Raw genomic sequence first — 12038 nt, 5'->3', positions numbered from 1 at the left:
AGTCTAGGGACCGTCCCTGATTTTGCAGCCTGATCCCTCCACCCGATCTTTCTAGTGGAACAGGCCACGGGACAATTGCCCTTCCGTGACCCTGGAATCCCCCCTGTCGGTGTCACCTGGGCCTTGCAAGACCCCAGGATCTCCACCAGGAACCTCCTTCACTCCTTCCCTTCTGGAACTGACTGACCTGTTCCTCTACTCACTCTCCCTGACTCCTCCCACACTCCCCTGGCTAGGCCCCTCCCACACCATTGGGACCAATTAATGGGACTTACGGCCCCATGACCTGATCGTCTATGGGGGTCACTGCCACTATCTCTGACCCGGTGTATGCCTACCAATTGGTGTGTGCAGGTTTTATCTGTGAACCGGTAGTTGACCCCATTCTTACCCGGGATGGGATACCACACCTCTAGCTGAGGTGCAATATCTCTGTGGCGACGGAAGCCTCAGGGGTGCCACACTACTGGTCCTTGTCCTTGAGCCCTAATATGTGTAACTGTACCACCCTGAGAGGGGCCCGGCCGCTCCGCGGCTCGGGCCGAGCTGCTCAAGGTCCGGGCTCGGGTTGTCGGTGGCACGAACGCCTCCGGACCGGGGGCCACGTTGCTCTGTTAAGGGGAGGCAGTGGGGTGGTAGTGTGGGACAAGGTTCGCAGCCCAGGGGCCACGTTGTCGTCGGACGGGTCGTGACGCCACCCACGGGTCGTGGTGACGGGGTGCACCACCGCTGCAGTTGGAGTGAAGGGGGCTCGTCCGGGATCGGTGTTGCGGCTGCGGCCTAGATGTTAGCCCCTCCGTGGGTAGGGGCGGTGTGTCCCAGGGTCCGGTGGGGACTGGCGATGGTGTTGTTGTCGGGGTGCAGGGTGCCGTGCTGCGGTGCAGTGTGGTGCCCGGATGGCACTGGTGTACTCACGATTAAGGGGAGGCAGTGGGGTGGTGGTGTGGGACGAGGTTCGCAGCCCGGGGGCCATGTTGTCGTCGGACGGGTCGTGACGCCACCCACGGGTCGTGGTGACAGAGTGCACCACCGCTGCGTCTGGAGTGAAGGGGGCTCGTCTGGGATCGGTGTTGCGGCCGCAGCCTAGATGTTAGCCCCTCTGTGGGTAGGGGCGGTGTGTCCCGGGGCCCGGTGGGTACTGGCGACGGTGTTGTTGTCGGGGTGCAGGGTGCCGTGCTGCGGTGCAGTGTCATGCCCGGATGGCACTGGTGTACTCACAATTAATTCACACTCAGAGTCACTGGTAAACCAAAGTTCGGGTCTGGTCGGGTCCCGCAGCCGGCTGCTTGTGTCCCTTGTGAGGCTGATGGTGGCCCCTTCCCCTTGCACCTCTTGTTTGACTGTTGGTTCCCCTGCCTGGACAGTGGTAGCCCGCTCCCCGGCGTTTAGCTACCGGATGAGCCCTCGGTTGCCCGCAGGCGCTGGCCCGTCGGATGTTTGGCCCTTGGTGGTGGCTCTCACTCGGTATCGGTGGGCTTTTGCCTTCTTTCTGGACTTTGGGTGAGGATGAACCCGTGAGGTCCAGACTGCAATCAGTTAATTTGCCTATACTCAGTGGCTTCTAAACTAGGACGGGGTCTGAGTACCCGGTTTCTGGTCCTCCGGTAAACGGTTGACTCCGGTTCAGGGCCGGCGGGCTCCAACCCTGGCCCGGTCCTTACGGTTCTGCCAGTTGCTGTACCGGTACTCCTGCAGGCGGCCACCACCGTCTGCCTGCCTGACGTTTCCAAAGGGGCCCAGGCTCCTACCTGGGTCCCTGACAGCTCTGCTCCTCTACACCTCCTGTCAACTCTCTGACCAGAACTTAACTGTTTGTATTTCCTGCCTCAGGGCAGTAGTCTCCTCGGTGGGCATGCCTTTCCGCCTGACTCCGCCCACCTGGTGTGCCCTACTGGTCCTGAGGGAGGCATCAGGTCTCCTTTTCGGGTGATGGGTGTGTTCTCACAGGGGATGGGGGTGTGTGTGTAATGTGGTAGGTGTTGTTACCTGTGACCCCTGGGGTTCAGGGCGTCACATTACATTCCCCCTTGGTTTAATGCAGACCGTCCGCGGGCTGCCCGACCAACTCCGATTTATTTTTATTTTTCTTTTAACTGTAAAAACGGTAAAACGGGAAACATTTACAATTATAATAACATTTGTACAATATATGATTTCTGCAGGTCTTCCTATAACGGGAGGCATTTTACTTTAACGTTGCATAACTTTATTTAACGCAACGGGTTCATGTCCTTCCGCCTTTCCCACCCAAACAACCTAGCCTTGATGCTGCCCCTAAGAAATGGGCAGCGCCCCTTTTCCCCAGTCCGGAAACAGGAACATGGCCAGATCACCCAGGCGGGAACGGGTACAGTGCGGCGCACCTGGCAGTTGCTCAAGGGCTCCCCGGAGGATGGTCACCGGTCCCGGTGGTGACCGGACCCTAGCCTGCTCTGCTTCAGGTCCTACCTCCAATCTGCCTCTCCGGAGGCTAACGGAACGAGAAGGCATGTTAAGGGGGCAGATAGGGAAATATTTACAAGCCCAAAAGTTTTTGGGTGGCCGGCAAGTCCACGGCCTTGTCCATGAGCAGTCACTCACGCAACAGGGTTGTCAACGGGGGTCAAACACAAGTCCCAAAGGGGACGGGTCCTTTTTAATAGCCAACGGGCTACTACCTTACTCCAGCTCTTCCTCTGACGCGGATTCAACCTCTGCCTCAAATATTTCCAGCATGCAATAGGCTTTGTGGGAAAGGGCCATCCGGTATCCATTCCCACCACTTCGCGGGATGTAAGTGGCCGCTGGGGCACTGCCGTTGAGGAGACTCTCATCTGCCTCCTCTGATCCTGAGACCAGTTCTGTGTCAGGACCGGAGCCACTGCTTTCCGTCTCTGCATGGTCAGGCATCACTCCCATCTGAGCCCGGCGGGCCGCTGGGGCCATCTTTCCCTCTGCAGCCAGCGGGTTGTCATCAGCTGCCGTAACCTCTGGGCCGGCTGCTCCTTCAGCCACCCCGACCTTCGGGCTTTCCTGAATCGGCGCTTCAGGTCCCGCTGCCATGGCAGGGGGCAGTGGGCCAGGCAGACCAGCAGCGGTGGTTCCCACGGGGGACGGCGGAGACCGTATAGGGGCCAGGGGTAAACCGGGCCTCTCAGCCGCAGCGGCCGGTCCCGAAGGAGCATAGAGGCGTGGGTCACTCACCAGCTCCTCCAACTCGGCCTCCATCTCGTGCACCCGGGCGATCACAGCCAGCTCCTCCACCTCTGCGGTCCACTGCTCCATCAGGAGGCGTATCTGGCTCCGGTGGCGCTGACAAATCTCCGCTGTCCTGGCTCTCATCCACGCCGCGGTTCCGGGCGCGGGCTCCGAACCCTCGGGCTGCACGGACGGGGTGGATATGCTGCTTCTACACCGACGGGGTCCAGGAACGGAACGGATGCAGGGTCCTGGAGTCCCTGCCTTTTTATCTTCTTGGTTACATCAGGCAGCCTCTTCGCCCGCCTCCCCCTTGGTTTTTCCTCAGCACTCCTCCTTCGGGGGCGGGGCTTCACTTTCGCGCCTTCACTGCTCGGGGACGACTCGAGCGGGAAACTTTCGCGCCAATATGGCGGAACTTTAACTTTTTCGGCAGGACGCCGCTGACGGATACTTCTAAGGCGCACTTCCACAGGTAAGTGGACTGTCCGAATCCTGTTCGTGTCGCCAGAAGAGTCGATGTGTACCGTCCTGAGAGGGGCCCGGCCGCTCCGCAGCTCGGGCCGAGCCGCTCGAGGTCCGGGCTCGGGTTGTCGGTGGCACGAGCACCTCCGGACCGGGGGCCACATAGCTCTGTTAAGGGGAGGCAGTGGGGTGGTGGTGTGGGACGAGGTTCGCAGCCCGGGGGCCATGTTGTCGTCGGACGGGTCGTGACGCCACCCACGGGTCGTGGTGACAGAGTGCACCACCGCTGCGTCTGGAGTGAAGGGGGCTCGTCTGGGATCGGTGTTGCGGCCGCAGCCTAGATGTTAGCCCCTCTGTGGGTAGGGGCGGTGTGTCCCGGGGCCCGGTGGGTACTGGCGACGGTGTTGTTGTCGGGGTGCAGGGTGCCGTGCTGCGGTGCAGTGTCATGCCCGGATGGCACTGGTGTACTCACAATTAATTCACACTCAGAGTCACTGGTAAACCAAAGTTCGGGTCTGGTCGGGTCCCGCAGTCGGCTGCTTGTGTCCCTTGTGAGGCTGATGGTGGCCCCTTTCCCTTGCACCTCTTGTTTGACTGTTAGCTCCCCTGCCTGGACAGTGGTAGCCTGCTCCCCGGTGTTTAGCTGCCGGAGGAGCCCTTGGTTTCCCGCAGGTGCTGGCCCATCGGATGTTTGGCCCTTGGCGGTGGCTCTCACCCAGTATCGGTGGGCTTTTGCCTTCTTTCGGGACTTTGGGTGAGGATGAACCCGTGAGGTCCAGACTGCAATCAGTTAATTTGCCTATACTCAGTGGCTTCTAAGCTAGGACGGAGTCTGAGTACCCGGTTTCTGGTGCTCCGGTAAACGGTTGACTCCCCGATTCAGGGCCGGCGGGCTCCAACCCTGGCCCGGTCCGTACGGTTCCGCCGGTTGCTGTACCGGTACTCCTGCAGGCGGCCACCACCGTCTGCCTGCCTGACATTACAGGGATCCCAGGCTCCAACCCGGGTCCCTGACAGCTCTGCTCCTCTACACCTCCTGTCAACTCTCTGACTAGAACTTAACTGTTTGTATTTCCTGCCTCAGGACAGTAGTCTCCTCGGTGGGCGTGCCTTCCCGCCTGACTCCGCCCACCTGGTGTGCCCTACTGGCCCTGAGGAAGGCATCAGGTCTCCCCTTCGGGTGACTGATGTGTCCTCACAAGGGATGGGGGTGTGTGTGTAATGTGGTAGGTGTTGTTACCTGTGACCCCTGGGGTCCAGGGCGTCACATAACAAACTTAGTTAAAAAGATATATAAACAAAAAACTTCAGCTCCCCCTGTTGACAAAGGCTACACCACAGTAGCCGCAACGCGTCGCTGTATGTCATTTTTCCACTGGGGGTTATGGCTTGATATGCTCATATGTCTATATGACCATTTTTTAACTGGAACCAAGCAATAATAAATAACCTGGAAATTTACTGACGGTGTATCTCTCCTCCTTGCGCTGGGCAGAACTTCTTTCTAGTTAAAGAGATAGTCCACTACTTTTACATTAATGGCCTATCCCAGTCATGGCGAACCTTTTACAGACCGAGTGCCCAAACTGTAGCCCTAAATCCATTTTTTTTCCCGAAGTGCCAACCAATCCTATTATGTAAATAATTGATTGTAACCTTACCTTTGCAGTCTTCTCTTCTCTTCAGCAGGGGGCATCACACTCATGCATGCTTACCACACATTGAAGCTGAGCCCTTTCCAGACACGGCAGTTGGATTGATCTTTCTGGAAAAAATTGCAGCATATTAGACAGATTTTAGCCTGGAATGCAATCAGATGTCACCCTGTAATCCACATCTAAATTTCAAAGTCTGAACATCTTGAAATCCCATAAAGACGTACGAGTTGCCCCCCTCCCCTTTCATTGTGTAGTTCTGTCCCCCTTCCTGGCCACTTCCTGGTAAACATGTCCCCCATCCTGATATATATTTCCTACATTCTAGTATATTTGTCCCCATCATGGCCCCGTCCTGGCATATACACCCCATCCCAGCATATTCCCCATCCTGGTAAATGTACCCCATCCTGCTAAATGTACCCCATCATTGTAAATGTACCCCATCATTGTAAATGAATCCCATCCTGGCATGTTCCCCCATGCTGGAAAATGACCCCATCCTGGTAAATGTAACTCATCCAGGCATGTTCCCTTATCCTGGTAAATGTCCCCTTTCCTGATAAATGTCACCCTTCCTGCTAAATGTTCCTCATCCTGGCATGTTCATGTTCCCCCTATCCTGGCATGTTTCCCCCCATCCTTTCATGATTCCCCCCATTCTGGTAAATGTATCCCCCATACTGGTAAATGTACCCCATCCTTGCATGTTTCCCCCATCATCGCAGTCATGTTTCCCCCCATCCTTGCAGTCTTGTTTCCCCCCATCCTTGCAGACAAGTTTCCCCCATCCTTGCAGACATGTTTCCCCCATCTTTGCACGTTTCTCTCCATCTTTGCACGTTTCCCCCATCCTTGCAGCCATATTTGCCCCGTGCTCTCCATGTTTGCCCCGTGCTCTGTTTGCCCCGTGCTCTGTTTGCCCCGTGCTCTGTTTGCCCCGTGCTCTGTTTGCCCCGTGCTCTCCATGTTTGCCCCGTGCTCTGTTTTCCCGTGCTCTGTTTGCCCCGTGCTCTGTTTGCCCCGTGCTCTCCATGTTTTCCCCGTGCTCTGTTTTCCCGTGCTCTGTTTGCCCCGTGCTCTCCATGTTTGCCCCGTGCTCTCCATGTTTGCTCTGTGCTCTCCATGTTTGCCCCGTGCTCTCCATGTTTGCCCCGTGCTCTCCATGTTTGCCCCGTGCTCTCCATGTTTGCCCCGTGCTCTCCATGTTTGCCCCGTGCTCTCCATGTTTGCCCCGTGCTCTCCATGTTTGCCCCGTGCTCTGTATGCCCCGTGCTCTGTCTGTATGCCCCGTGCTCCCATGTTTGCCCCGTGCTCTCCATGCCCCGTACTCTGTATGCCCCGTGCTCTGTATGCCCCGTGCTCTGTCTGTATGTCCCGTGCTCAGTCTGTATGCCCCGTGCTCTGTCTGTATGCCCCGTGCTCCCATGTTTTCCCCGTGCTCTGTATGCCCCGTGCTCTGTTTATATGTCCCGTGCTCTGTCTGTATGCCCCGTGCTCTGTCTGTATGCCCCGTGCTCTGTCTGTATGCCCCGTGCTCTGTCTGTATGCCCCGTGCTCTGTTTATATGCCCCGTGCTCTGTCTGTGAGCCCCGTGCTCTGTCTGTAGGCCCCGTGCTCTGTCTGTAGGCCCCGTGCTCTGTCTGTATGCCCCGTGCTCCCATGTTTGCCCCGTGCTCCCATGTTTGCCCTGTGCTCTGTCTGTATGCCCCGTGCTCCCATGTTTGCCCCGTGCTCTCCATGCCCCGTGCTCTGTATGCCCCATGCTCTGTCTGTATGCCCCGTGTTCTGTTTATATGCCCCGTGCTCTGTTTATATGCCCCGTGCTGTTTATATGCCCCGTGCTCTGTCTGTATGCCCCGTGCTCTGTATGCCCCGTGCTCTGTTTGTATGCCCCATGCTCTGTCTGTATGCCCCGTGCTCTGTCTGTATGTGTCGCGGGCGGGGAGGAGGGTGTCAGCACACTATGCTCACCCCTTTCTGCTCGGGTCCGGCGGCTGCTGCTCAGTGGTGGCTCGAGCGGTGGGCCGGATCCCGGGGGTTTCTCGAGCGGCACTCCTCGCCCGTGAGTGAAAGGGGGTTGTTGGGTGTGGGAATTGTTTATTGTCCGTGACGCCACCCACGGCCGTGGTGATTTCACCACCGCTGCTCAATATGGGGATCCCGGGGATGGTGATGCGGAGCAGCTAGGTGTTGTGTTGCCCCTCCGTGGGTAGGGGTTGGTGATCCCGGGACCCGGTGATGGTGAGGGAGGTGCAGGGCCTGGTGGGCGCAGGGACGCGGGGGCAGCGCCGTGCCTACCTGGGGTGTGGGGTGTGGTGGTGTTGTGACCTGTGACCCCTGGCTTGCCCAGGGCGTCACATTCCCCCTTAGCAAAATGCAGACCGTCCGCGGGCTGCCGTCCTACACCGGTTTTATTTTTTTTTCTGAAAAAGATAACATTTGGAATTAACATATTTACATTTTTAATCATAACTCTTCCCAAGACGGGAGGCAAATTTCTTTTAACGTTACAAACGGTTTACGGTTACGGTTTCCGCTCTCTCCCACCCAAGCAACCTGGCCCTGATGCTGCCCCTAAAACCCAGGCAGCACCCCTTGACCCACAGTCCAGCACACGGTACCCGAGCGGGATCTGTCCTTCCCTCCAGAGGGTAGCCACCGGTTCCTTTGGTGGCTGGGCCCTAGCCTGCTCTGCTGAGGGCCCTCCCTCCAACCTGCCTCTCCGGAGGCGGCATGCGGAAACGGTAACGGTAAACAACATATTTACAAGCCACTTAACGTTTGTGGTGCCCTGCAAGTTCACGGGCTTGTCCATGGATAGTTCCCATGCAAAACTTTAAACGGTCCCCACGGGGACAACGGTGCCGGCTCCAGCCGGTTCAATCACTACAGACAATCAGGTAACTTCTTCTTGGATCAATCATTTTTCATTTTCAACTTTTAAACAAACAAAAGAATGGTGGTCCCAACGGGGACGGTGCAACGGGCATCCGCTGCCCTACTCCGGTCCTTCTGCTGCTTCATCCGAGGGAGGGGGCGCAGAGCTCACCCTGCTCTTGTTGCTGCCCCTGAGCTTCACATCCAGGGCAAACCACCCCCTCTCTCCGCAGTGTCGGGTGTACCGCACCATGTCCCCCGGCATGAGGTTACGGCCAGGATGCTCCTCGGGCAGATGGGCATTCACATCCCGCCGGGCTACAAACACTTCGGCCTCCAGGCCCGGTTCATATATAAACCCGTAGCCCCGGCGGACATCAAACCGCCTCACCTGCCCTTCGTACAACGGGCCCCGGACACGGAAGGTCGCTTGCCGCAGATTTTCTTTCTCCCGAATGGCTCGGGCCACCAGCTCGGCCTTCCTTCTCTCCCTCTCCGCGATCTCCAGGCCCAGCGATGTCGGCTCCCTATCCCAATACGGCGCTGCCGCCAGCGCCGGTGCACGGGTCGGGCCCTGCGGGACATCCAGAACGTTACCCACTGTCAGGAAGGTGGGCGGCGTATCCAGCGGTGTCGTGGCCTTGGGCGCTGCCTTGCAACAACAACCCGGCGCTACCTCAGCCGAGGTGTGGGGGATGGGCATAGGGGCTTTCCGCTGCTGGGCCTTCGGCTCGGAGCGGGTCATCGGCTCCGGCTCGGGGAACTTCTCGGGGGATGCCTCCGGTTCCACTTTCGGAGTCTTCCACGGTAACACCTCCGGGGTGCCGCGGGCTCCGGCTACAGGTCGGCCCGCCTGGGCGGGGACGCTGGGTACTGCTACCGGTTGCGGTGGTAGCAGGCCTAGTGGCGGGGTCACGGCCTCCGGGACGGGTGGCGAGGGAGGCAACGGGGGGAGAGGGCTTGGACCGGGCCCCACAGCCGCGATGACCGGCCCTTCAAGGGCATCGGGACGTGGGTCACTCACCCTTCCTTTCTCCGCTTCCTCCTCGCGTCTCCGCACGGTGGCTACAACGTCCGCCATGTCGGCCTCCCACTCCTCCATGAGGAGCTGCATCCTGACCTGCAGCCTTTGGTAGAGCTGCGCAGTTCGGATTTCCACCCACGCTGCGGTTCCCGGCGCGGGGGCCACGGTGTTTCGGGACGGCATCCACATGGTGTCTTTCTCTCTTTCTTCCAGGAACGGTTTGTTTGCAGGGTCCTGGCGTCCCTGCTTTTATAGCCGCAGCTACATGCGTCCAGCCGCCATCGCGTCCCCCTTAGCTCTTTCCGGCCCCTCCTCTCTCGGGGCGGGGTTTTGGCCTTCGCGCCTCTACTGCTCGAGAAGACGCTCGAGCGGGAACTTTTCGCGCCAAAGATGGTGGCTTCTGAAATTTTCCTGCCGGATACCTCCGGCGGTAACAAGGCGCACCTCTACCAGACGGCAGAGCGGTAAGATCCTGTTCGTGACGCCAAGTTGTCGCGGGCGGGGAGGAGGGTGTCAGCACACTATGCTCACCCCCTTCTGCTCGGGTCCGGCGGCTGCTGCTCAGTGGTGGCTCGAGCGGTGGGCCGGATCCCGGGGGTTTCTCGAGCGGCACTCCTCGCCCGTGAGTGAAAGGGGGTTGTTGGGTGTGGGAATTGTTTATTGTCCGTGACGCCACCCACGGCCGTGGTGATTTCACCACCGCTGCTCAATATGGGGATCCCGGGGATGGTGATGCGGAGCAGCTAGGTGTTGTGTTGCCCCTCCGTGGGTAGGGGTTGGTGATCCCGGGACCCGGTGATGGTGAGGGAGGTGCAGGGCCTGGTGGGCGCAGGGACGCGGGGGCAGCGCCGTGCCTACCTGGGGTGTGGGGTGTGGTGGTGTTGTGACCTGTGACCCCTGGCTTGCCCAGGGCGTCACATATGCCCCGTGCTCTGTCTGTATGCCCCGTGCTCTGTCTGTATGCCCCGTGCTCTGTCTGTATGCCCCGTGCTCCCATGTTTGCCCCGTGCTCCCATGTTTGCCCCGTGCTCTGTATGCCCCGTGCTTGCTCTGTATGCCCCGTGCTCGATCTGTATGCCCCGTGCTCCCATGTTTCCCCCGTGCTCCCCATGCCCCGTGCTCTCATGTTTTCCCCGTGCTCCCCGTGCCTTGTGCTCCCATATTTTCCTTGTGCTCCCCGTACCCCGTGCTCCCATGTTTTCCCCGTGCTCCGTGTTCCCATGTTTCCCCCGTGCTCCCCATGCCCCGTGCTCCCATGTTTCCCCCGTGCTCCCATGTTTTCCCCGTGCTCCCATGTTTCCCCCGTGCTCCCCATGCCCCGTGCTCCCATGTTTTCCCCGTGCTCCCCGTGCCCCGTGCTCCCATGTTTCCCCCGTGCTGGTACTGTCCCCCACACCTTGGCACAGCCGCAAACAGCTTTAAAAAAGGAAAAAAAAAACTCAGCATCTAGCAGCAGCTCCACCGCGCGACCACAAGACACCGGCGCCGTCTACTGAGTGACGCTCCTCCGTCTCCTAGGGAACAGGCCTGCGGCCCAGGAGAGGAGGCGTGTCAAAGGGAGGTGAGATGTCTCCTCTGCTAAACACAACGTTGAACTGCCGGTGCGATCACATCGGCAGTTCAACGTGGCTCAGTGTGGTGACAGCGCGCGTGCCAACACAAACGGCTCTGCGTGCCCAGTGTGGCACGCGTTCCATAGGTTCGCCATCACTGGACCACCGCCGATCAATTGTTCCGGAAATGCTCAGTTCTGGAGCTGCCCGTCAACTGATAGCAGCCAGGGCCGGGTATTGCACATTAGCCTACCATTCAAATCAGTAGTAGTCGGATGTGCAGTATCCGGCCAAGGCCGCTATCAGATGACGGAGCAGCTCCAGAACTGAGCATTTCCGATGCCTGCTGCTCCCTTCGTCACCGAGAACAGTTGATCGGTGGAAGTGCGGGCTGCCGGACCCCAGCCGACCAGTGTGGAAGTGCGGGCTGCCGGACCCCAGCCGATCAGACATTGATGACATGTCCTTAGGATACTATCCTAAGGACATGTCATCAATCTCTGATCGGCTGAATGCTCGGTGATGCTCAATGTGCACCAAGCACCTCACTGGCATATCTGAATTAAAAATAATTCTGACAAACCCAACCACAGAATAGGATGTAGGGGTATCGCCACCTATGAAACGGTTAAAAGTGCTATGACTTTAAGAGGCAGTGCTGCCCTGTTTTCTGTATGTTATGGACTAGCTAGTTCATCCAGCGCTCCCCCTCTGGACTGCGGACTAGGGGTAACCGGGCTCCAAAAAGTGCAGAAAGAGGGAAAGAGCGGCAGAAGAGTTTTCGGGTAAACAGAAGAAGTCGGGTCACCTGATTGTGTCAAAGAGAGGAGACACTGCCTGCGTTCTGCTGAAGAACTGTGGTGTCAAAGTGGATCCACTGGTCCAAGATACCGTTCACTGACCCAGAGGAGCGGACCCAAGCAGCTACCAAGACTTCACCACAGCCACAGGAGGTGGAAGCAGACAGGCTGATAGGTATCCGCCAGGAGGTAGCCCTGATGGTTTTAATACCTCTGCAGCTGGCGCCACAGGACGATGTCCAGGAACTGGAGTGGATCTGGCAGAAGCTGGTGCAAACTGGAGCAGATTGGTCACAGGCAAGTGGGGGATGCTTGTGGGTCTGAAGAGCACAGCATGGTTTCTGGTGGCTTCACGGGCACTACTAGGCACAATGGATACAGAGTCACACAACAGTACAGAGCACAGGTAAGGGCATGGGAATATGACAAGTAGCACAGGCAAACAAGCTACAGGGACACGTTGAACAGGCACCTCCCAGAGGGG

Source organism: Anomaloglossus baeobatrachus, chromosome 2 (assembly GCF_048569485.1).
Source record: "Anomaloglossus baeobatrachus isolate aAnoBae1 chromosome 2, aAnoBae1.hap1, whole genome shotgun sequence".
Taxonomy (NCBI): domain Eukaryota; kingdom Metazoa; phylum Chordata; class Amphibia; order Anura; family Aromobatidae; genus Anomaloglossus; species Anomaloglossus baeobatrachus.
This window is presented reverse-complemented; position numbering follows the sequence as displayed.